Source organism: Hemitrygon akajei, chromosome 2, assembly GCF_048418815.1.
Source record: "Hemitrygon akajei chromosome 2, sHemAka1.3, whole genome shotgun sequence".
Taxonomy (NCBI): domain Eukaryota; kingdom Metazoa; phylum Chordata; class Chondrichthyes; order Myliobatiformes; family Dasyatidae; genus Hemitrygon; species Hemitrygon akajei.
In genome coordinates this window covers 86,480,704-86,506,807 of record NC_133125.1, presented here as the reverse complement: position 1 = coordinate 86,506,807, position 26,104 = coordinate 86,480,704, and the positions used below count along the sequence as shown (strand labels likewise).

The 26,104-nt window shown below is 41.6% G+C and overlaps 1 protein-coding gene across 3 annotated transcripts in view; it reads left to right on the top strand.

The window, feature by feature from the left end:
• Nucleotides 1-26,104, top strand: part of LOC140714318 (contactin-associated protein-like 5) — a 1,338,796-nt gene that overhangs the window by 236,227 nt on the left and 1,076,465 nt on the right. The window lies entirely within an intron of this gene.

Sequence of the window (26,104 nt, the reverse complement as noted above, 5' to 3'; positions counted from 1 at the left end):
CAACCTCTAGCACACTTACAACGCAGGAGGAGAACAGCCAGTATTTGCAATTCCAGACCACTGGTACTTGTCAGCGAGGAAGAAAATATTCCCTCATTATCAGTTCCAATTATCTTTTGTAGTTGAACTTTCATGTTAGCAAGGATAAATTGACAGAATGAGGATGCAATTATTCTTGAGTGTTGTGCAATTTTCTCTGGCTGTTGACTGTTACACTTGCTTGAAACAAAGTCTCAATGAGACAGAATGTCTCTTTACAAGCTCTGCGTTGGACATCACAAGGTGTTGCTGTTTTTAGATCAGTGAGAGCTAATCCCTTTTCTGACATGCAGCTCAGTGTAGTAAGATTTCCCACTGAATTTGTTGGGAAACAGAAGAAAAGCTACTGAAGTTCAGGTGATTGTGGTGAAAGAAGCGAGCTGCATGTTGTTTGGAAGTGTGTACAGAAATAACTTTCATACATTGGGAGCACACCTTTGCCCCTCACGATATGTACTACTGAACGCATGCTTTATTAAGTCAGCTCACAAACAACGTGTTGTAACAGCTGAGTTGTTCACCTTGCAGATAACATTCACATCTGCTGCAATGACCCTAATCTGTACAGTCTCTAAATTGGGTTTTCTAACAGTACCAATCAAGGAGACTTTGGCCAGATCCTGGTCTAGACTACTGGAGGGTAGCAAAAGTTATTCCTCTCTTCAAGAAAGGTAATAGGGATAATGCTGGGAATGATAGACTCATAAATCTCACATCATCAGTGGGCAAACTATTAGAGAGCATCCTTACAGACATTTGGAGAAGTATAGTCGGATTAGGGATGGTCAGCAGAATCAGAATCAGGTTTATAATCACTGATATACAAATGACGTGATACAATATATAAAATATACTACAGTAACAATGAGAAATGTGTATTAAATATAAACTAGTAGTGCATAGACAGTGCACATTAGTGAAGTAGAGTTCATGGGTTTACAGACTGCTTAGAAATCTGATAGCAGAGGGAAAGAAGCTGTTCCTAAGTCATTGGGTGGGTGTCTTTAGACTCCTGTCCCTTCTCTCTGATGGTTGTAATGAGAAGAGGGCATGTCCTGGATGGTGAAAGTCTTTAATGATGGATATCACCTTCTTGAAGCACCACATTTTGAAGATGTACTCGATGTTGGGGAGGTTAGTACCCACAATAGGGCTGGCTGAGCCTTCAACCCTCAGCAGCTTGCTGTAAGGATTATGTCAGAGGCAGAATCAGAAGTCAATGGTTACATAGTGGTTAGCACAACGCTATTACAGCTCAGGCCATTGAAATTCAGAGTTCAATTCCAAGGTCATCTGTGAGGAATCTGTGCACCCGCCCCGTGAATGCGTGGGTTTCCTCCGGGTGCTCGGGTTTCCTCCCACAGTCCAAAGACGTACCGATTAGTAGGTTAATTTGTCTTCAGAAATAGTCCGGTGATTAGGTTAGGGTTACATGGGGGGGGGGGGGGTGGTTGCAGGGTGGCAAGGCTCAAAGGACCGATGGGCCTCTTCCGTGCAGTTTCTCCATAAATAAAACACTCTCTTAGAATTCAGTCTCTGCTTTGTCAGGAGTTAATCTGATGATCCAAGGTCAGAAAATTTAATACTTAAAACAGCATTACAGCATCTACAAGGAATTTAGACAGGTAAATGGATAAGAATAGTTCAGAAGGATATGTTTCAAATGCAGGTAATTAGGACCAGCTTCAATAGTCAAGGTGGTGCCAGCAAATGATTCCTTGGGCAACATCTTACAGGTAGAAAATATTTTGAATTATTTCAGTTTTTCTGCTTGTTGTTTTTGTGTTGTTTATGTTATGGAAACTGTTGGTGCCTGTGCTGTACAGTTTGCATCTCGATAGAAGGATCCAACACTATGTTCTGCGGAGAGTTATCCCATGGAGATCAGAGACGAGAACCCGAAAAGGACCGAGAACACAAGCTGACTCTTGGGGAAAAATACGACGACAGGATGCAGGGTCATTAACGACTCCATCTCAAATCAGCGAGGAAGATTGAAGCATTGAAGTGAAGGTGTTTAGTCCCAGTCACTGAGCGCTCTTGACAGAGTATGGTCCTGGGTCCACCGCCAGGTCATTGGCATCTGGACCTATTAGCGATCGCTCCCAACAGAACCAGAGGGCCAGCGATTGCGCCCTGCGGGGGCCACTGTTTCGACTAGGCAGGAGTTCTGAGTCACGGAAGGACAGTTCGATGTTCTGAGATTTATGTGATTGGACTGTATACTGGTCTCCTTCAGATTATCAGCATTTTCTTTCTTGTGGCCGATTGGCAGGTGTGTGATCTGTAAGTTCTTTATTTGTGGGTGGGAGGGTAGGAGCTTTTGTTGTTGTTGCTTGTGAGTGAGAGGGTTTTCACTGTTTTCTGCGGATTGTTATTGTTGCCGTGTCTGTTGAGGAGGGAGGCCGGGGATTGTTATTGTTGCCGTGTCTGTGGAGGAGGGAGGCCGGGATTGTTATTGTTGCTGTGTCTGTGGAGGAGGGAGGCCGGGGATCGTTATTGTTGCCGTGTCTGTGGAGGAGGGAGGCCGGGGATTGTTATTGTTGCTGTGTCTATGGAGGAGGGAGGCCGGGGGTTGTTATTGTTGCCGTGTCTGTGGAGGAGGGAGTCAGGGATCGTTATTGTTGCCGTGTCTGTGGAGGAGGGAGTCAGGGATTGTTATTGTTGCCGTGTCTGTGGAGGAGGGAGTCAGGGATTGTTATTGTTGCCGTGTCTGTGGAGGAGGGAGGCCGGGGGTTGTTATTGTTGCCGTGTCTGTGGAGGAGGGAGTCAGGGATCGTTATTGTTGCCGTGTCTGTGGAGGAGGGAGTCAGGGATTGTTATTGTTGCCGTGTCTGTGGAGGAGGGAGTCAGGGATTGTTATTGTTGCTGTGTCTGTGGAGGAGGGAGTCAGGGATCGTTATTGTTGCCGTGTCTGTGGAGGAGGGAGGCCGGGGATCGTTATTGTTGCCGTGTCTGTGGAGGAGGGAGGCCGGGGATTGTTATTGTTGCCGTGTCTGTGGAGGAGGGAGGCTGGGGGTTGTTATTGTTGCCGTGTCTGTGGAGGAGGGAGTCAGGGATTGTTATTGTTGCCGTGTCTGTGGAGGAGGGAGGCCGGGGATCGTTATTGTTGCCGTGTCTGTGGAGGAGGGAGGCCGGGGATTGTTATTGTTGCCGTGTCTGTGGAGGAGGGAGGCCGGGGGTTGTTATTGTTGCTGTGTCTGCGGAGGAGGGAGTCAGGGATCGTTATTGTTGCCGTGTCTGTGGAGGAGGGAGGCCGGGGATTTTTTTGTTGCCGTGTCTGCGGAGGAGGGAGGCCGGGGATTGTTATTGTTCCTGTGTCTGTGGAGGAGGGAGTCAGGGATTGTTATTGTTGCTGTGACTGTGGAGGAGGGAGTCAGGGATTGTTATTGTTGCTGTGTCTGCGGAGGAGGGAGTCAGGGATTGTTATTGTTGCCGTGTCTGTGGAGGAGGGAGTCAGGGATTGTTATTGTTGCCGTGTCTGTGGAGGAGGGAGGCCGGGGATCGTTATTGTTGCCGTGTCTGCGGAAGAGGGAGTCAGGGATTGTTATTGTTGCCGTGTCTGCGGAGGAGGGAGTCAGGGATTGTTATTGTTGCTGTGTCTGCGGAGGAGGGAGTCAGGGATTGTTATTGTTGCTGTGTCTACGGAGGAGGGGGGCCGGAGATTTTTATTGTTGCTGTGTCTGTGGAGGAGGGAGGCCGGGGATCGTTATTGTTGCCGTGTCTGCGGAGGAGGGAGTCAGGGATTGTTATTGTTGCCGTGTCTGTGGAGGAGGGAGTCAGGGATTGTTATTGTTGCCGTGTCTGCGGAGGAGGGAGTCAGGGATCGTTATTGTTGCCGTGTCTGTGGAGGAGGGAGGCCGGGGGTTGTTATTGTTGCCGTGTCTGTGGAGGAGGGAGGCCGGGGGTTGTTATTGTTGCTGTGTCTGTGGAGGAGGGAGTCAGGGATTGTTATTGTTGCCGTGTCTGTGGAGGAGGGAGTCAGGGATTGTTATTGTTGCTGTGTCTGTGGAGGAGGGAGTCAGGGATCGTTATTGTTGCCGTGTCTGTGGAGGAGGGAGGCCGGGGGTTGTTATTGTTGCCGTGTCTGTGGAGGAGGGAGGCCGGGGATTGTTATTGTTGCCGTGTCTGTGGAGGAGGGAGGCTGGGGGTTGTTATTGTTGCCGTGTCTGTGGAGGAGGGAGTCAGGGATTGTTATTGTTGCCGTGTCTGTGGAGGAGGGAGGCCGGGGATCGTTATTGTTGCCGTGTCTGTGGAGGAGGGAGGCCGGGGATTGTTATTGTTGCCGTGTCTGTGGAGGAGGGAGGCCGGGGGTTGTTATTGTTGCTGTGTCTGCGGAGGAGGGAGTCAGGGATCGTTATTGTTGCCGTGTCTGTGGAGGAGGGAGGCCGGGGATTGTTTTGTTGCCGTGTCTGCGGAGGAGGGAGGCCGGGGATTGTTATTGTTCCTGTGTCTGTGGAGGAGGGAGGCCGGGGATTGTTATTGTTGCCGTGTCTGTGGAGGAGGGAGTCAGGGATTGTTATTGTTGCCGTGTCTGTGGAGGAGGGAGGCCGGGGATCGTTATTGTTGCCGTGTCTGCGGAAGAGGGAGTCAGGGATTGTTATTGTTGCCGTGTCTGCGGAGGAGGGAGTCAGGGATTGTTATTGTTGCTGTGTCTGCGGAGGAGGGAGTCAGGGATTGTTATTGTTGCTGTGTCTACGGAGGAGGGGGGCCGGAGATTTTTATTGTTGCTGTGTCTGTGGAGGAGGGAGGCCGGGGATCGTTATTGTTGCCGTGTCTGCGGAGGAGGGAGTCAGGGATTGTTATTGTTGCCGTGTCTGTGGAGGAGGGAGTCAGGGATTGTTATTGTTGCCGTGTCTGCGGAGGAGGGAGGCCGGGGATTGTTATTGTTGCTGTGTCTGTGGAGGAGGGAGTCAGGGATTGTTATTGTTGCTGTGTCTGTGGAGGAGGGAGTCAGGGATTGTTATTGTTGCCGTGTCTGCGGAGGAGGGAGGCCGGGGATTGTTATTGTTGCTGTGTCTGTGGAGGAGGGAGTCAGGGATTGTTATTGTTGCCGTGTCTGTGGAGGATGGAGTCAGGGATCGTTATTGTTGCTGTGTCTGTGGAGGAGGGAGTCAGGGATCGTTATTGTTGCCGTGTCTGTGGAGGAGGGAGGCCGGGGATTGTTATTGTTGCCGTGTCTGTGGAGGAGGGAGGCCGGGGGTTGTTATTGTTGCCGTGTCTGTGGAGGAGGGAGGCCGGGGATTGTTATTGTTCCTGTGTCTGTGGAGGAGGGAGGCCGGGGATCGTTATTGTTGCCGTGTCTGTGGAGGAGGGAGTCAGGGATCGTTATTGTTGCCGTGTCTGCGGAGGAGGGAGTCAGGGATTGTTATTGTTGCTGTGTCTGTGGAGGAGGGAGTCAGGGATTGTTTTGTTGCCGTGTCTGTGGAGGAGGGAGTCAGGGATTGTTATTGTTGCTGTGTCTGCGGAGGTGGGAGGCCAGGGATTGTTATTGTTCCTGTGTCTGTGGAGGAGGGAGGCCGGGGATCGTTATTGTTGCCGTGTCTGTGGAGGAGGGAGTCAGGGATCGTTATTGTTGCCGTGTCTGCGGAGGAGGGAGTCAGGGATTGTTATTGTTGCTGTGTCTGTGGAGGAGGGAGTCAGGGATTGTTTTGTTGCCGTGTCTGTGGAGGAGGGAGTCAGGGATTGTTATTGTTGCTGTGTCTGCGGAGGTGGGAGGCCAGGGATTGTTATTGTTGCCGTGTCTGTGGAGGAGGGAGGCCGGGGGTTGTTATTGTTGCTGTGTCTGTGGAGGAGGGAGGCCGGGGATTGTTATTGTTGCTGTGTCTGCGGAGGAGGGAGTCAGGGATTGTTATTGTTGCTGTGTCTGTGGAGTAGGGAGTCAGGGATTGTTATTGTTGCTGTGTCTGCGGAGGTGGGAGGCCGGGGATTGTTATTGTTGCCGTGTCTGTGGAGGAGGGAGGCCGGGGGTCGTTATTGTTGCCGTGTCTGTGGAGGAGGGAGTCAGGGATTGTTATTGTTGCCGTGTCTGTGGAGGAGGGAGGCCGGGGGTCGTTATTGTTGCTGTGTCTGCGGAGGAGGGAGTCAGGGATTGTTTTGTTGCTGTGTCTGTGGAGGAGGGAGGCCGGGGGTCGTTATTGTTGCTGTGTCTGCGGAGGTGGGAGTCAGGGATTGTTATTGTTGCTGTGTCTGTGGAGGAGGGAGTCAGGGATTTTTATTGTTGCTGTGTCTGCGGAGGAGGGAGTCAGGGATTGTTATTGTTGCCGTGTCTGTGGAGGAGGGAGGCCGGGGGTCGTTATTGTTGCTGTGTCTGCGGAGGAGGGAGTCAGGGATTGTTATTGTTGCTGTGTCTGTGGAGGAGGGAGTCAGGGATTTTTATTGTTGCTGTGTCTGCATGGAGGGAGTCAGGGATTTTTATTGTTGCTGTGTCTGTGGAGGAGGGAGTCAGGGATTGTTATTGTTGCTGTGTCTGTGGAGGAGGGAGTCAGGGATTTTTATTGTTGCTGTGTCTGCGGAGGAGTGAGTCAGGGATTGTTATTGTTGCTGTGTCTGTGGAGGAGGGAGGCCGGAGATTGTTATTGTTGCTGTGTCTGTGGAGGAGGGGGTCAGGGATTGTTATTGTTGCTGTGTCTGTGGAGGAGGGAGTCAGGGATTGTTATTGTTGCCGTGTCTGTGGAGGAGGGAGGCCGGGGATTGTTATTGTTGCTGTGTCTGTGGAGGAGGGAGTCAGGGATTGTTATTGTTGCTGTGTCTGTGGAGGAGGGAGTCAGGGATTGTTTTGTTGCCGTGTCTGCGGAGGAGGGAGGCCGGGGATTTTTATTGTTGCAGTTCGTTTTCTGCGGGGAGGGAGCGGGGGATCCTGGGGTCTGTGAGTTTTGTTTCTTTTACTTCTTCGTGTATATGTCCCGCCTATCTGGAGAAGACAAATACCAGAGTTGCATTGTACATGCATACTTTGATCCTTGAACTTTGTTCAGCATGGAGGAGTTTGGCCTCTGTGGCTTCTGTGCTGAATTACTTTATAAGCGCTGCATGAGACTTCATAACAGACTCTACTTGGAGTATTATGAACAGTTTTGGGTCCCTTATCTAAGAAAAGATGTGCTGACATTGGAGAGAGTCTAGAAGAGGTTCACAAGAATGATCTCGGAAATGAAAGGGTTAATGTATGATGAGCATTTGATGGCTCTGGACATGTACTCGCTGTAGCTTAGAAGAATGGGGAGGCATTTCACTGAAACCTATTGAATATTGAAAGACCTATATAGATTGGACATAGAGTGCATGTTTATAATAGGGAGAGTTTAGGACCGGAGGGCACAGGCTTAGCATCGTACAGAGATGAGGTGGAATCTCTTTAACCAGAAGGCAGTGAACCTGCGGAATTCATTACCACAGACATCTGTGGAAACCAAGTCACGGTATGTTTAAAGTGAAGGTTGATAAGTCTTGATAAGTTAGAGCATCAAAGTTTATAGGGAGACGGCAGGAGAGTGGGGTTGAAAATAAAACAGCCATGATAGAACAATGGAGCAAGTTTGATGAACCAAATGGCCAAATTCTGCTCCAATATCCTTTTTGACTAATTGATGTACAAATAAAATAAAATCACTTGAAAACTAAAATGGTGAGGGTGATTTGATATATATTAGAGTGGAAGTTTAAGGCACTGAATATTAAATAAGTGCATTAGCAGGCGAAGCAAGTGGTTTCTAAAACTGCTTCACCATTCAGTAATATCATGGGTATTCCTTGACCTGAAATTCATTTTCTTGTTTCCATTAAATCACTTAATATCCGAATATATGTCGACCTCAGCCTTTCAGCCTCAGCTCTCTAAGGGAAAGAATTCTAAAGGTTTGTAACCTCGGACTGAGGCAATTTCTTTTCAGTTCAGATCTAAATGGTTCACTATTCGGAGATTATGTCCCTACTTCTCCACTCATGATTATCGAATGAAAGGAAGCATCCTCTCAAGTTAACCTTAGTTATACATAATATATAGTAGATCAAACTAATTTTTCTCCATTTGTGCCATTCTTTCTTCAAAATCATTATGGACATTTTGTACATTCTGATAGAGTGAATTTAGTTTTTGTCAGGGCCGATTTTCACTGACTTTATTCATTTACATAAATTTTGGCTTAATCTTCCTGGACCTTTCTAATCGTCATTGCTCAGTCTTGCCTAGATCTTCAACAATATTAGAGCTTTAGAAATAGGAGCAGGAATAGGCCATTTGCCCCTTGAGTCTTCTCCAATTATGATTGATCTCCTTGTTGATGATATATTTCTGTGCTTTTTGTGTATTCTAGAATTTCCTAGACCTGCTGAATGAAGTAAATGACCCTTTGCACCATAGAATTCCAAAAATTCATCACTCCCACCCCTTCTAGGAGGCTTATTCCTTATTTAGAAACTGTGATCTCTGATTCTGCATTCCTTGTTTAAGGGAAATAGATTTCCTGCATCTCATCTGTCTATGTGAGAATGTTGTATGTTTTAACAAGATTACCTCTCTTTCTTCTAAATTGTAGAGAATAGAAACCTGGTCTGCTCAATCACTCCTCAAACAGCCAGCCTACTTTCTCTGCAATCAGTCTACTGCTGTCCTCTCTCTAAGGCAAGCTCATCTTTTCTTTAATAACCAGATGAGGATTGTGCAAAACACTTTAGAAGTAACCTCACCAAGGCCCAGTACAGTAGGACATCTTTACTCCTGACATAATGAAGGCTAACATATGATCTATCTTAAAAACGAGAAAGTTGGCAGATGCTGGAAATCCAAAGCAACACACACAAAATGCTGGAGGGACTCAGCAGGTCAGGCAGCGTCTATGGAAAAGAATAAAGAGTCAATGTTTCAGGCCAAGGCCCTTCTTCAGGACTGAGAAGGAAGGGGGAAGATGCCAGAATAAAACATGGGGGAGGGGAAGGAGGCTAGCTGGAAGATGATAGGTGAAGCCATGTGGGTGGGAAAGGTTAGAGGCTGGAGAAGAAGGAATCTGATAGAGGATAGTGGATCACAGGAAAAAGGGAAGGAGGAGGGGACCCAGGGGGAAGTAATAGGCAGGTGACAAGTAAAAGGTCAGAGTGGGGAATAAAGGAGGGGGAGGGATATTTTTACTGGAAGGAGAAATCAATATTCATGCCATCAGGTTGGAGGCTACCAGATGCAATATAAGGAGCTACTGTTCCACCCTGAGGGTGGCCTCATCTTGGTACAAAAGGAGGTCATGGACCAACACGTCAGCATGGGAGTTAAAGTATTTGTCCGCCGAGAAGTCCCGCTTGTGACGGATGGTGTGGAGGTGCCTGATGATACGGTCCTCCAATTTATGACAGGTCTCACCAATGTAGAGGAGGCTGCATTGGGAGCACCGGACACAATAGATGATGCCAGCAGATTTGAAGATAGCTAATAATTTGCTGTTCTGGCATGTTTGCTTTCAGTGACTTGTGTACAAGGGCACGTAGATCCTTCAGACGATCAACACCAATCAATCTTTTGCCATTTGCAAAAAAGAATCACCGCTCTACTGCAATGACGAGGCTGAACTCAGGTTGGAGGAACAACACCTCATAGTCCTGACGAAGGGTTTCAGCCCAAAATGATAACTGTTTATTCTCCTGCATAGATATTGCCTATGGAGGAGATTAAGAAAAATGCTGGAGGAACTCATAAACTTGCTGAATTCCTCCAGCATCTTGTGTCTGTTGCTACTTCATATCCTGTCTAGGTATTCTTCACCTGTTGGCATGAACATTGATTTCTCTAACTTCCATTAACCCCTCCCCTCTGCCTAACACCTCCTTTTGTTTAATTTAATTCCCCTATTCTCCATTTTGGTGGCCTTCTTCTCTTCTCTTCTCCCCATCTTCATGACCTTCCCATCATCTCCTACCCTTTATTTTGTGATCCACTGTCCTCTCCTATCAGATTCCTTCCTTAGCCCTTTACCTCTTCCACCTATCACTTTTCAGCTTCTCGCTTCATCCCCTTTCACCCAGCCAAACTCCTTCCCCCTCATCAGATTTCCCTAGCACTTGCCAGCTTGTGCTCCTTCTGTTTCCCCCCTCCCCAGACCTATTTATTCTAACTTTACCCTCTTCCTGTCCAGTCCTGATGAATGGTCTCAGCCTGACATAGTGACTGTTCATTTCCCTTCGTAGATGCTGCCTAACCTGCTGAGTTCCTTCAGCATGTTGTGTGTGTTGCTCAGGATTTCAGCATCTACAGAGTTGCTTTGGCCACCACTTCATCAACTTTGTTAGATTTATAAATTCGGTTCAGACTTGGTCGTTTTGAAATTCTTATAGTTCAAAAAATATTGGTTGGAGTAATTTAGTGATCTCAAATAGATGCGAGCTTATGAAGGAGGGCCATTGATTGAGCAGTTGGATGTGGTTGGTCCAGGACCATAAGACATAAGAGAAGAATTAGGCCACCTGGCCATCAAGTCTGCTCCACCATCCTATCATGGCTGATTTATTATCCCTCTCAACCCCATCCTCCTGTTTTTCCCTGATAAGACCAGAAGGACACTGCCCACTCAAACTATTGCAGAAATGTACTAGGGTTGGGATGAGTTATCTCCATTTAAACACAATCATCTTCCTCTGTGAGAAATTAAGTTCAGCCACTTAAATCACTATTTCAGTAATTTAGTGTCACGGAGAGATACAACATGACCTTTGCTCATCCAGCTTATGCCAACCATTTATACTTGTGTGACTTTGTTCCCAGTTTTGTATTTCTCCCATATTTTCATCAGCACTCACCAGATTCAATCATCCATCAACACACTAGAGACCATACACGAGTAGTTTCTTCTACTTTCATTTGCTTCTTCAAAGTTCAAAAACCGTGTTGTGAAAGTACTTAGATGTTACCACATACTACCGCAAGAATAATTTTCTCACAGGCATTTACAGGGAACAAATAAATACAATAGAATTTTATAAAAATCTATATGTACAGTAGACAAAGACGAACAAACACTAATGTGCATTATGCAAAAAGAAGGCAAACTGCAAATGAAAATAAATAGCAATGATTGCATGAAACTGAGTCTGTAGAAGCAGTTCAGAATGAGTATTCCACACAGGTTCAGGAGCATGATGGTTCAAGGATAATAACTGTTCCTGAACCTGGTGGTGCAGAACCTAAGGCTTCTGTATCTCCTACTTGATGTTCACAGTGAGAAGAGGATGTGGCCTGGGTGATGAAGGGGTTTGATTGTTTAAAGCTATTGAACACAAAGTGTTCATATTATTTTCTTTTAGTCGGTCATAATTTTAGTTAAATTAGGGGACCAGTCTCAGTTAGAAACCAGAGACAAGGGCTCAAATCCATTGCTGCTGTGTGGTTAAAGAAAAATAAAGCATTACAGGCAATGAAGATGTATTTCTGACTGAAAATAACTCTGTTACTCTCTTCATAGACGCAGCCTGATCTGACCTTCTGAGTTTTTAGCTTTTTCTGTTTTTATTACAATTGTTTATAAACACATCTGGTTCATTAATATGAGAGAGAGAGAGAGAGAGAGAGAGAGAGAGAGAGAGAGAGAGAGAGAGAGAGAGAGAGAGAGAGAGAGAGAGAGAGAGAGAGAGAGAGAGAGAGGTAAAGAGACTCAGTGGCCACTTTATTAAGTACACTTGCTTGATAATGCAAGTATCTAATCAGCTATTCACATGGTAGCAACTCTGCAATAAGGCATGCAGACATAGTCAAGAGTTTCAGTTGTTGTTCAGACCAAACATCAGCATCAGGACGTGGGAGGAAATGTGATCTAATTGAGTTTGACCATGGAATAATTGTTGTTGCCAGGTGGGGTGGTATGAGTGTCTCAGATTCTACTGATCTCATGGGATTTTCACGCACAGCAGTCTCTAGGGTTTATAGAGGATGGTGCAAAAACAAAGTAGCATTCAGTGAGCAGCAGGTTCTGTGGACAAAGACAAAGCCTTGTTAATGAGAGAGGTCACAGGAGAATGGACAGACTGGTTCAAGCTGACAGGAAGGCGACAGTAACTTAAATAACTATGTGTTTCAACAGTAGTGTGCAGGAGAGCATCTCTAAATGCACACTGTGATGAACTTTGAAGTGGATGGTGTACAGCAGCAGAAGACCACACTGAGTACCACTCCTGTACCTGGTACAATGGCCACTGAGTGTGTATACGTAAAGCAATCTCGCTGTCTCTGAAATGGTCAAAGACAGCTGATTACAACAGAAAATATATATAGCTGGATGGAGCACATGTTATTGATCTAGCCATTGAATTAGTATATAACAAATAGCTGGAAAATACCCCTCAAACAACAGAGTGACATAGTTGTTTAACAGAATAATAACTCCTCTAAAACAATCACCTTTTCTCTGCCCCCTAGCTCTGGCAAAGGGCTTAGGATCTGAAATGTCAACTGTTTCCCTTTCAACAGATGCCACCTGAGCTGCTGTGTACTTTTCAGAGCTTTATTCCTTTCAAAATAATCACTGGTTGTGTCAAGTCCCGCTGACAAGACAGAGAGGCTGCTGAGAGAAGGATCGTGGTGGTTTAGATTAACCCTTGTAGTCCTCAACAATGATGCCTGATTTTATTAAGTCTCTTGGCATAAACTATAAACCTCTCTGTGACTTTTGTTTCTATGTTTTTGCATGTCAATATTGTGGTAAGGGCAGTAGTTGTTTGCCATTTGTAATTGCCTTGCAAAGATTTATACATCTTGAATTGACCGGATTGGTGAGGTGCCTTCCTGAACCCTCTAGTCTTCCGTTTGGAAGTGTCCCAAAATGCTATTGGATAGACAATTCTAAGACCTACCAACCAGCTGCTCTCCCCACCTCTGCTGCCTCTTTGTTCCTGTTCCATCTGTCTTTTCTCTTTCTCTTAATGTCCATTTATTACCTTATTTCCTTGTCAGATTCCAGCTTTTTTCCTTTGGGTTTATTGGATTCTGATGTTTTTGACCAAGAGTTGTTTCAGAGGTCGGGAAAGAGGCACAAACCCTATTGTTTCATGATAATTTTATTAAGAGGTAAGAGAGCAAAGGAAGCAGGAGCGGAAGCTAGTAGCAGGCTTGGAGACAAGAAACTAAGATGCTGAGAAGATTAAAACTGTGCTGCTTTGTCTTTAACTATTTTTCACTACAGAGAAAAGTCCATTTAAATTTATAGATACAAGTTAACCAATGAGAAAGTTATTATTCAAATACTGCAATACCAAGTTAAGCAATGAGAAAGCACTTGAGGTCACCAGGAGACACTCATGGAGTGAGTACTGTTTCAGATTCGCTCCATAACCTTTACTTTTCTTAACCTATGATCTCCCTTATTTAACTTACTTTTACCTACACCAAAAGATCCTTGCTACTTTTTTGGACTTATCTTTAAGAGTGTACTGTGAATTTTGAAGAAATGAGTACAGAGATGGCTTTGAGATCTAAAGGGCGAGACTCTGGGAAAGATTCTAACGGCAACGGAAAGAAAAATAAGTCCGATCCTAAGCGCACTGAATTGACTTATGAAATGTTATTGGAGCTTTTAAATGAAAAATTTGAAGAACAACGACAAATTTTCAAACAAGATATAAAGGCTTTTCAGGATTATATGGATAAGACTGATTCAGTAGTTAACCAGCAGCAAGCTCTAATCGCAACTTAGCAAGAGGACGCTCGGATGCGAGACTTGATAATTGAAAAAATGGAGCAGAAATTATCTTCGACGATTAAACAGATGGAAACACTTAAAGCCAAGAGTGTCGACTTTGAAAATCGGTCCAGAAGACAGAACTTACGCATACTTGGTCTCCCGGAAGGTATTGAACAAGGGGACCCCTCGAAGTATTTTGCTCAACTTTTAAAGGATGCATTCCCTTCTGTATTCCCAGACAGTCCTCCGTTACTTGATCGCGCCCACAGAATTATGCGCCAATCATTAAGTTCTTCATCTAAACCACCTGTTGTAATTGTTCGATTTCATTATGTGCATGTCAAAGAGCAATTTATTCGTGTGGCTCGGCATTTAGGGATGGTTAAATTCAAAGATTTCGAGTTTAGATTAGTGGAGGATTTTAGCCCAGAAGTAATGAAGGCAAGGCTTCTTTTTAAACCTCTGATGTCTGAATGTTATGAGAAAAATCTAAAACCAACGCTTTTATACCCTGCGAAGCTTAGAATCTCACCTCCGAATGCACCACGATGTGTTTTTCTCTCCACATCTGAAGCTCGAAGCTTTCTGGATGAGAACTACCCTACTGCTTTGGATTCTCATCTCTAATAAATGAGTGATTTTGATTGTTACAAGATAGTTTTTGTTTCCAAAACCAGATTTTGTTTCTGGCTATTGGTGTAGGTTTATTCTATATTTTATATTTTAATTAAAGTTTTTTTTTCGACGTACTAATCTTCTTATTTTACTTACTTTAACCACTGTACTTTATTTTTGGTCATTATTATTAACCCTTTGAAGGTGAATTTTTTTTAACGGTTTGATATATATCCTTTTCATTTTTTGTGAGAATAAGATGATGGTTTCTTCTCTAAAATATTTCTTGCTTTTTTTTTGATTTTCCCATTTTTTTCTCTCGTCTTCTACCTATAATGCATTTCTTATCACATTTTAACTTTTTGTTTGGGTTTTAACCTGATTTATAAGTTACTAGTGTTTATATTCTTTTTGTTTTTTTTACTAGCAATTATATTAAGAAGTTTGTTTTAGTATAGTGATAATTACTTTTTTGGAGTTTGGATGGATCTTTTTTTCTCTCCTTTATATATTTGGAGTTGCCTTCTGCTGACACGGGGGTAGATTTAGTATCATTCCTTTTTTTTCCCAGCCTTCTCCAGGCTTGGGATGGACTTTTTCTTCGTGGGTGGGGGGTGGGGGTCTCTTTTCTAAATCTATTGTTCTTTTTACTAGTTTTTTTTAGTTTTTTCATTTGGGCTGATTTTAAACTACTAAAATGTCCGCGATGTTGTCACTTCCGGGACCGCCCCTTATTCTTGTTCCTCTTCCGGGTGCCTGAGTTCATAATTTGGTTAACTCTTTATATACCAAAGGGTTGATTTTAGAAATATGGCTCAGACCATTAATTTTGTCTCTTGGAATACTAATGGCTTAAACCATCCGATTAAACGGAAAAAGATTTTCAAAGTATTCCAAAGACTGAATGCACATATTATTTTTGTCCAAGAAACTCATGTGAGGAAAGAGGATTATCATTGATTTTTTTAGGTTTTGGAGGGGTCAACAGTACCATTTGAATTTGAATGCCAAATTAAAGGGAGTTTCAATTTTTATTGACTCCTCTATTACATTTGTCCAACACGATATTATTTCGGATCCGAATGGTAGATTTTTGTTAATTACTGGGTTACTTTTTAACAAAAAGGTTGCTATGGTTAATGTTTATGCTCCAAATGTGGATTATCCTGATTTTTTTAAGTCCTTATTTACTTCTGTACCTAATCTAAATGAATATATGTTGTTAATGGGTGGTGACTTTAATTTTTGTTTAAATCCTTTGCTGGACAGATCTATATCCACTCAGACTTTACCTAATAAGTCGGCCACTTACATTAATTCATTTTTGACTGATAATGGAATTTTCGATATTTGGAGATTTCGGCATTCTAAGGACAAAGAGTTTTCATTTTTCTCACATGTTTATCATTCTTACTCGAGAATTGATTATTTTTTTATTGACTCTCATTTTATTCCATTTGTAATTGGTTGTAATTATGTTATTATAGCCATCTCTGATCATGCTCCATTGAAACTTTCTATTAAATTTATGGATACAGCTTCTAGTGTTAGGCAATGGCGATTTGATTCTACTTTACTGCAAGATCCGGATTTCATTAAATTTATGAAGGAACAGATCGATTTCTTCTTTTCAACTAATTCCACAGATGATATTTCTTGTGGAACACTTTGGGACACTTTTAAAGCATATATACGTGGACACATTATCTCCTATTCTGTTGGTTTGAGAAAACGTATTAAGAAGGAAACTCTTTTATTGGTTGATAAAATTAAAGAAATTGACAAGAAATATTCGACTGCTCCTAGTAAGGAGCTTTACAAACAAAGGGTTGAACTTTAAATGGAACACAGTTTATTACTTACATCTTCAATTGAAAATCAATTAATGAAAACCAGATCTGATTTTTATATACATAGTGATAAATCGGGTAAACTGTTAGCTAATCAATTGAAGAATGCTTTGGTTAAACGTCAAATTATTAAGATTTGTCAACAGAATGGTGAATTGACAGTTAACCATGATGAGATAAACAAATCTTTTCAAGATTTTTATACCTCCCTGTATCATTCTGAATTCCCTCATGATCATAATACCATGTATGATTTTCTTGGGAAATTGAATTTTCCAAAATTATCATCAGATGATCTTTCAATATTAGAAACTCCTATTACGGATGCAGAAATTAAAGGGGTTATTTCCTCTATGAATTCTGGGAAAGCACCAGGTCCAGATGGGTATACAGTGGAATTTTTAAAGTGTTTTTCCTCTACTCTTTCTCCTTGGTTATGCAGGGTTTTTGAAGAAGCAATTAGATTGGGTAAACTGCCACAATCTTTTTATAGAGCTTCCATTTCTTTAATATTGAAAAAAGATAAAGACCCTACTGACTGTGCATCCTATAGACCAATATCCTTATTGAATGTAGATTCCAAGATCTTTTCCAAGTTACTGGCGTCCAGGCTGGAGAAGGTATTACCTCAAATTATCTCGGAAGATCAAACTGGTTTTATTTAAAAATCGCTATTCTTTTTTCAATATTAGGAGATTATTGAATATTGTTTATACTCCTTCACATAGCACCTCAGAATGTGTCATTTCATTAGATGCGGAGAAAGCATTTGATAGAGTTGAATGGCCATACTTATTTACTATGCTTGAGAAGTTTAATTTTAGTCCGACATTCATTTCCTGGATTAAACTGATATATCATACTCCAGTAGCCTCGGTTTTTACTAACAATCAAAGATCTCCCTTTTTTCGTTTATTTTGGGGTACTAGACAAGGCTGTCCTCTTAGTCCATTATTATTTGATATTGCTTTAGAACCTTTGGCAATTGCTATTAGAGAATCACCGAACATTTTTGGCATTACTCGTGGGATGGATATACATAAGTTATCATTATACGCAGATGATTTATTATTATTTATTTCTGATCCTGAGAAATCCATTCCTGCAGTTATATCATTGTTGGCTCAATTTAGTAATTTTTCCTGGTATAAATTAAATCTTAATAAGAGTGAATTGTTTCCTTTAAATAGACAGGTTCCAATTTATGGAAATTTACCTTTTAAATTAGTTAATGACTCTTTTATATACTTAGGGATTAAAATTACTAAAAATTATAAGGAGTTATTTAAGGTTAATTTTTTACCCTTAATTGATCAGATTAAATGTTTGTTCACTAAATGGTCACCATTATCTTTATCTCTGATAGGTCGGATTAATGCTATTAAGATGATTATTTTACCCAAGTTTTTATATATATTTCAAGCGGTACCAATTTTTATTCGGAAATCTTTTTTTGCTAATGTTGATTCAAAAATTTCTTCATATATATGGCAGAATAAAAATCCTAGATTAGGTAAAAAATATTTACAGAAGGCAAGGAAGGAAGGTGGATTGGCATTGCCTAATTTTAGATTTTATTATTGGGCAGTTAATATCCGATATTTGATATGTTGGTTAAAGGATTGGGATTTATCTTTTAGCCCTCATTGGGTGAACTTGGAAACTAAATCTGTACAAGGATTTTCACTGGGTTCTATTTTAGGGTTTTCTCTTCCCTTTGCTCTTTCTAAATTGCAGAAACAAATTGACAATCTGATAGTTAAACATACTTTACGTATATGGTTCCAATTTCGGAATTTTTTTGGGTTGAATCAGTTTGTTTTAACTATTCCTATTGTATCCAATTTCTTTTTTTATCCTTCTATTATAGACCAAGCTTATTCAGCTTGGAAGACTAAAGGATTACTATGATTTTCCGATTTATTTTTGGATAATTGTTTTATGTCTTTTGAACAATTATCTAATAAATATAATTTGCCTAGATTTCATTGTTTTAGATATTTACAGATTAGGAATTTCTTAAATACTGTACTTCCTACCTTTCCAAATCTTAAGTCTTCGGGTATCTTGGAGAATTTGTTAGAACTAAATCCTTCTTAGAAAGGTGTAATATCAAAACTCTACAATATAATTATGAAAATACGTTCAGAGCCCTTCTGTAAGATTAAAAATGATTGGGAAAGAGAACTTAACCTTACTATCCCTATTGAGAATTGGGATAAAATTCTTCAATTAGTCAATTTATCATCTATATGTGCTAAACATTCATTAATACAGTTTAAAGTTGTGCATAGGGCTCATATGTCTAAGGATAAATTGGCTCGTTTTTATTCCTATATAAATCCTATTTGTGACAGATGTCATTCTGAGATAGCGTCTTTAACTCATATGTTTTGGTCATGTCCGCTTTTGAAAAAATATTGGAAAGACATTTTTGATATTATTTCCACGGTATTGAACATTGATTTACAACCTCATCCTATTACTGCTATTTTTGGTTTACCAATGATGGACTCAATCCATTTATCTTCTTCTGCTTGTCAAATGATTGCATTTCTTACATTAATGGCGAGAAGATCTATTTAGTTGAATTGGAAAGAAATTAATCCCCCTACCATATTTTATCGGCTTTCTCAAACTATGTTATGTCTAAATTTGGAGAAAATTAGAAGTGTTGTATTGACCCTTCTATTACATTTGAAAAGACATGGAGACCATTTATTCAATATTTTCATATGATGTAATGAGACCCTGTTCCAAACCTATTCGTTTTTCCAGTTTTGATTATACATATGTTGAGAGGATTGGAGTTGGTGACACTGATGATTTTGTATTTTTTTATAGATATTATAAACAGCCCATTTTAAAAAAAATATTTTTTCTCTTTTTTTCTTCTTTTTTTCTCTTTATTAGTTATTAGGTTGTTAGATTAGTTTTTTTCTAGCATACATTTTTTTTCTTTTTCTCTTTTTTGTTTTTTTTATATATATTATGGTATAACCTAGTTTTGCTTTGTTTATATGTTATTTGTATCATTCATGATTTGGGAAGACTTAATTATATTGTAACTATTGCTTGTGTATCCTTTCATGTTTAGTACAAATTTGTAAGTTTGTAATCCCAATATATATTGATAATAATAATAAAAAGATTGAAAAAGAAAGAAAAGAAAGCACTTATTCAAATAATGCAGAACAAACAAACTTCCAGAACTATACTTTGTATAACCACTAGGTGTATATTAAACTGTTTTATGCATATAAGAAATGCTTAAATACAAGCATGTAATTAATTGTCAAACTGCTAAAAAAAAAGCAACAATTAAACACTCTAATGCAAGAATTAAACAGTTGGATCCAACCAGTTGTTACTGTCCTCTAGCCATTATCTCCACCTTCATTTCACAGACACAAGAGATCCTGCAGTTGCTAGAAATCTTGAGCTATACATACAACATGCTGGAGGAATTCAGCAGGTCAGGCAGTATCTATGGAGGGGAATTAGCAGTTGATTTTTCAGGCCAAGGTTAGGGTCTTAGCCTGAAATGCTGACTGTTTATTTTCCCTCCATAACTGCTGTCTGATCTGCCAAGTTCCTTGAGCATTTTATGTGTGTTAATCCACCTACACCTCCTGTCTTTGCACCTGATTCCATTGACCTTTTTTTTGCCTCTCTGCCTGCAATTAGCATCAGTCTGCTTATTTCTTTCAACTCCACACACACCTCCCCCTAAGTCCCCCATCTTGCTCAATTTGCCTGCTATCCTTTTCTCCTCACCTCTGGCCCGTGTCACCACTCCCTACCCGCTCTCCTCTTTATAATGTCAGCTCTCCTGATTTGACCTGAAACATCAGCAATTCGGGGGTGGCATAACACTTTTACATTGCCAATGACCCAGGTTCAGTTCTGCCACTGTCTGTAAGGCCATTGGATTTCCTCCGGCTGTTTCAATGTCCTTCCACAGTCCAAAGACTACAGGTTGGTAGGACAATTGGTCACATGGGTGTAACCAGGCGGTGCGAGCTCGTTGGGATGGATAGACCTGTTGCTTTGCTGTATCTCTAAATGAAAATAAAAATGAAAAGATGCTTCCTGAGTTCTTCCAGAAGATCATTTGTAATTCTTGGTCCTTGACTCAGTGACTGAGAGGGAATAGCAACCAGGCTAGGATACCTTGTGACTTGGAGAACAATGTATTTCATGGTGTTTCAAAGCAACAAAAACCCTTCTTCTTGGAAGGTCAGACAATGTAGGTTATGTGTATGTTATCAGAGTAGCCTGGACGAGGGACCCTGATACACAGTGTAGTCACAGTTGAAGGGACGAATATTGAAAATGCCAATCAGGTAGATTTTGTTGTGCTGTACAGAGTTAATACCATAAGTATATGCAGTGGATTTCAAAACATCTATCAGTGATAATAAACCTGATTTTGATTCTGACCTTCTTGAAAGTTATTGGAGTTTATTTTATTTTATTTAGAGTTACAGTGTGGAACAGGCCCTTCTGCCCAGCGAGCTGTACTGCCTAGCAACCCACCTATTTAACACAAAGCTAATCACGAGGCAATTTACAGACACCAATTCACTTGCTAACTGGTACATCTTTGCACTGTGGAAGAAAACCAGAGCACCTAGAGAAAATAGTACATGGTTCACAGGGAGAACATAGAAACTCCTTACAGGAGGCACTGGAAATGAATTCCCAACTCCGGAATGCCCTGAATCGTGCTAACCGTTAGGTTACCACCGAACTTATTCCGGCAAGTAGAAAGTAGTCCAGCAGTTTCCAGATTTGTTCCTTACAGATGATGGGAAGTCTCTGAGATATCAGAAGATGAGGTACAGGATACCCAAATTCTAACCTGCTCTTCGAAGTTCAAAGTAAATTTTGTATCAAAGTGTGCGTATACTGCTTTGAGATTTATTTTATTGCCAGGGGAAAAAATAAATACAATAGTGCTTCTAGCCAAATTATGAATAAATAGGCAAAGACTGACAAATATTCAATGTGCAAAAGAAGACAGACTGTGCTAATAAAAAAGATGTGAACAAGAGTTGTAACGAGTCTTTAAGAGTGAGGACTGTAGGTCATAAAATGCTGTTATAGGCTGAGTATTTATACAGCTAGTTCAGTTGTGCGTATGGTCACTATGGAACTCCTACATGGCATGGGATAATGTAAAAAATGTGAATGCTGCCTATGTATCCATTTTGCTGCTGTTGTAGTACCTGTATGTGTGTCTGTGTACTGGTGAATATGACAATAAACTTGACTTTGACTTTCACTTGTCAATAGGAGAATTAATCTTTCTTTCAATGGAATGTGTCACATTTAAGTATTCAAACAGTCCAGGCAGATTTCCTTAATCGATGGACTTGAATGAACGTGGTCAGTATTTGGCATCAATAATAATACGAGTTTTGTTTTCCAAAACAAACAGGATATTGATCTGAATTTGTACTCCACAGATTCCATGGTGGGATTTGAATTCTGGTCTTTGGATTGTTAGTCCAGGCTTTTAAGTTACTGATCAATAATTTATCAGCTGTGCACCCATTGTACCCAACATCAATGTTGAAAAGCAAGTTTGACATTAATGATTTTTGAGAAACAAAACACAGTAGGCAAGTGGAAGGAACATTATTTTAGACTTACGACTTTAATTTCCTCTGTTTATTTTTGCTTAGTAAATGTCCTTATGCATTCACATAAATTCCCATCTGGGATTTTTTTTAATCAAGTCATTAACCATTCTCTTTATTTTTAAAGAAGCTTAAGGCTACACTTAGTGAGGACAAATGAAATTGATAAATGCTTGTTTATCAGAATGCAGAAAGGAAATTAAAGCCATCCATATCACAGTTCTGTGAGTTAAGTGCATTTCTTTTGCTGTGGTCTGCGTGATGTTGTATGGACTACTGTAAAAGGAAAGGATGTAAGAAGTAGGTTCTGTTCAGTGACTCCCTGACCACATTTAACATTTCCCATTCTCTGAAGGTCTGTTTCTCAAGGATCTCTCACATCTGTCCCACATTCATTTTTGACTTCCTACCACCAGCAGGAGGTACCACAGCATTAGGACAAGAACTGTTAGGAAAGAAAACAGTTACTTCCTCCAGGCCATTGGACTACTGAACTCCCTGACACCACACAGGTCTCACCATGTATGAAGTACCAGTAGCATTATACTGTTTACTCTTTAACCTGTGTCGTAAATGCTCTTTATGTTAAATGTCAGCGTTCTGGAATATATTTTATTATTTAAGTAATGTTACTTCACTCCTGATGAAAGGTTTCGGCCCGAAACGTCGTCACTACCTCCTCCCATAGATGCTGTCTGGCCTGCTGAGTTCTGCCAGCATTTTGTGTTTTTTATTTAGTACTTTATGTGTTGTGTGTGTTGTGTTGTGTACCTTGGTCTGGAGGAACATTGTTTCATTTGCCAGTATACATGTAAATGGTTGTGTGTGAGTTATGTGTACTGTCTTGTGCACCTTGGTCCGGAGGAACATTGATTCATTTGGCAGTATACATGAGTATATGGTTGTGTGTGAGTTATGTGTACCGTCTTGTGCACCTTGGTCCGGAGGAACATTGATTCATTTGGCGGTATACATGAGTATATGGTTGTGTGTGAGTTATGTGTACTGTCTTGTGCACCTTGGTCCGGAGGAACATTGATTCATTTGGCGGTATACATGAGTATATGGTTGTGTGTGAGTTATGTGTACTGTCTTGTGCACCTTGGTCCGGAGGAACATTGATTCATTTGGCGGTATACATGAGTATATGGTTGAATGACAATAAACCTGAACATGAACTTAAACTCTCATTGACAAAGCAGGAATTCAGGAAGCCTATTGGTATTTGAACACGATGCTTCACTAAGTTTTCCCTGGGCACAAAGTTTCCAGATGCAATGTTCAAGCGAAGAAATCCAATTCCAGGCCCTGGGATCGACTGGGGGAGTGTGCGAGAGGCTGGAAAGTGAGCAAAACCTCATCAAAGTCAATCTGTGCACCTGAGGCATGCTCTCTCTCAAAGTGGAGAGCACTGTAGGCAGCTATTAGGAGCCCTAAGTACCAGCTGGGGATATCAATGATTTTACAGTGATGAGAAACAGGGAAAGTTTTGTTCCTTGAAGCTCACTGCAGGAGGTGTTCAGGTAGTCAAGAGATGAAACTGAGGCTTAAGGGGCCAGATAACTTCACTCAACACATAACTGATTGACTTACTTTCAAAAACTCTACAACTCATGTTCTCAGTATTGTTTATTTATTTTTGTATTTGTACATTTGTCTTCTTTTACATATTTGTTGCTTTTTAGTCTTTGAGTGTAGATCTCAGGGTAGTATATGCACTTTAACAACACACTTCCATGGAACTTCAAGGAAACATTAGAAAAGAAGGAGATGGAAATCAGCAATTGGAGGTACCAGTGACTGACCTAGGGTGGTCACTACAGTTTGGTGCTTCTGGTAGGAAGCATGTCTTTTCCATCTGACCTGATCTAGAAGAAGTGGTGAATAACATCTTAAAGCAGGTAGGCAATATCTTCTATCTGCCAATTGCCATCCAATTTATGCAACCCCTGGTAGCCTACCTGTCAGCTACGGATTTTACACCAGGCTTCCAATAGTTCTGTCAGAACCTGGATTAAATAATTAATCAAGTGACTCATCTATCCACAGTGAAGTCATTCGAGTGCATTGACAGATCACCATCTTAGAGAAAAAGAAAAATAATTTGAATTGCTTGCCAGGTCAGGTGACATCTGTGGGGAGAGAATCAGTGTTAGTATTTCAGGCCAATACAAGCAAAGTCCTCGAGGGACTCAGCAGGTCAGGTCGTACTGAAACACTTCTGTCCCGTTCCTTTCCAGTCCCAATGAGATGGTTCAGCCTGAAACATCAACTGTTTACTTCACTCTGTCTGGCCTGCTCAGTTCCTCCAGCGCTTTGTGTGTGCATGTTTCTCAAGGTTTGCAGTACCTACAGAATCCCATGTCTCAGATTGTTGCCTGTCTATCGGGAGGGTAGGCGAGAATAGGGAGAAGGTGGCTGACAGGTGGTGAGACACTGTAGGTGTGTTAGTTACAGGTGGTCTGTGTGGCAGCGGTCAATAAAAGGGAATGAATGAAGTCAGAGAGAGAGAGAGAGAGAAGCACGAGATACAGAGCATTAACATTGCCACAAATCAGAAATTAAACAGAATTCAGTAAGTACTTGGAGACACACAAGAACACAAGCGCTGGAAACACTTGGCACATCAGGGAGCTTCAATGGAAAGAGCAAAGCTGAGTTGACATTATAGGTTGCTGACCTTTCAAGCGAACTGGCCAATTCTGACATAAATTGGATTTGCTGGTTGTCTTAAATTATTGAATCAGCTTATTTTGTATGCTTGTTTTCTAGCCTGCCCTATTTCAGATTAAATGCCATTTATAATCATTCAAAAATGTAGTGGTGAGTGTTTTAGCTATTGGTGTTTAAATACTGGTACATAACACTATGGCAGCTGAGTCACCACCCTGAGGTCACCACTGAACAGAAACTGAATTGCAGAGAACCCAACAGCAAGCTGCTATCTTCCTGACATACAAAGGTCCTTTTTAGTGTCTAGATGACTCTAGTGGTGCATGTTGTGGAGTTGTCTCCACTTGCTTGGGCTAGTGGAGCTCCAACAATCACCACCAGGTTTATTGGCACTGTCACAGCATTTGTTGTTTTGTAGTACAGTATGTACAAAGTCACCGAAAGTTAGAATGGAAACTAGAGAGGGGGCAGATTGTGAGAGTCTGTAACGATGGAAGCCGGCTTCTTGAGGCACCAGTTTGATGATAATGGGGAGGGTTGCAGTAGTGATGGAGCTGACTGTGTTTATGACCTTCTGCAGCCTCTTCCGACCCTGAGCATTGTAATCTCCACACCAGGCAGTGATGCACAACTCAAGGAGGTCATGAATATCCTGGACAAAGCAATGTAATTGATTGTTACAGCATCGACGTTCATTTCCTGATTTACCACAAGTACAGAGCTAGCAGATGTAAGGGAACACCACAATCTCCACGCTCTGCTGCATCCTAGATGTATACTGCAATTACTTCCTCAGTGTTGAGTCTGAATCCTGGAGCTCCTTGAAGAGCAACATGCAAAAAACTTAGTCCTGTAGTCCTGACAAAGGGTCTCGGCCCAAAACGTCGACAGTGCTTCTCTTTATAGATGCTGCCTGGCCTGCTGAGTTCCACCAGCATTTTGTGTGTGTTGCAAAAAACTTATATTTATTTTAGAGATATAGCACAGAATAAGCCATTGCTGCCTTTTGAGCTACATTGGCCCAGCAACTGCTAATTCAAGCCTAGCCTAGTTATAAGACAATTTGCAATGATCAGTTAACCCAACGACTGGTACATCTTTAGACTGAAAGAGGGAAAACCCATGCATTCTACCAGGGGGATGTACAGATTCCTTACAGATGATGTTGGAACTGAACTCCAAACTCTGTTGTCCAATCTTGCACTAACCACTATGCTACTGTGGTGCCCAAACTTCACCGGAAGGAATCCAGAGTTACCCCAAGATGGTCATCACCAATGTCGAGGGCATGAGGAATGGGCCTTACAAAGAGGTGCAGAGAAACCAAGGAACTTAGTCACAGTTTTCAGTAAATGTTTACCAACATGCGACCAGACTCAGAAGTCTTAAAGATAAGGAGTGGTTGGACAGGAAAGAACTTGTTGCCTAGAAGCTTAGGGGACTGAGAGATGAGCTTATCGTGGTGCATAAACTCATGAAAAGTGAAATATGCAAGAGGAAAAGCGAGGTAGTGTTCATGGACTTGATGGTGGAGGGGTAGTAACTGTTCTGAAAACATTGAGTGTGGGTTTTCAGGTTCCAGTACCTTCTCCCTGAAGGTAATAATGAGTAGGGGGCATGCCCCGGA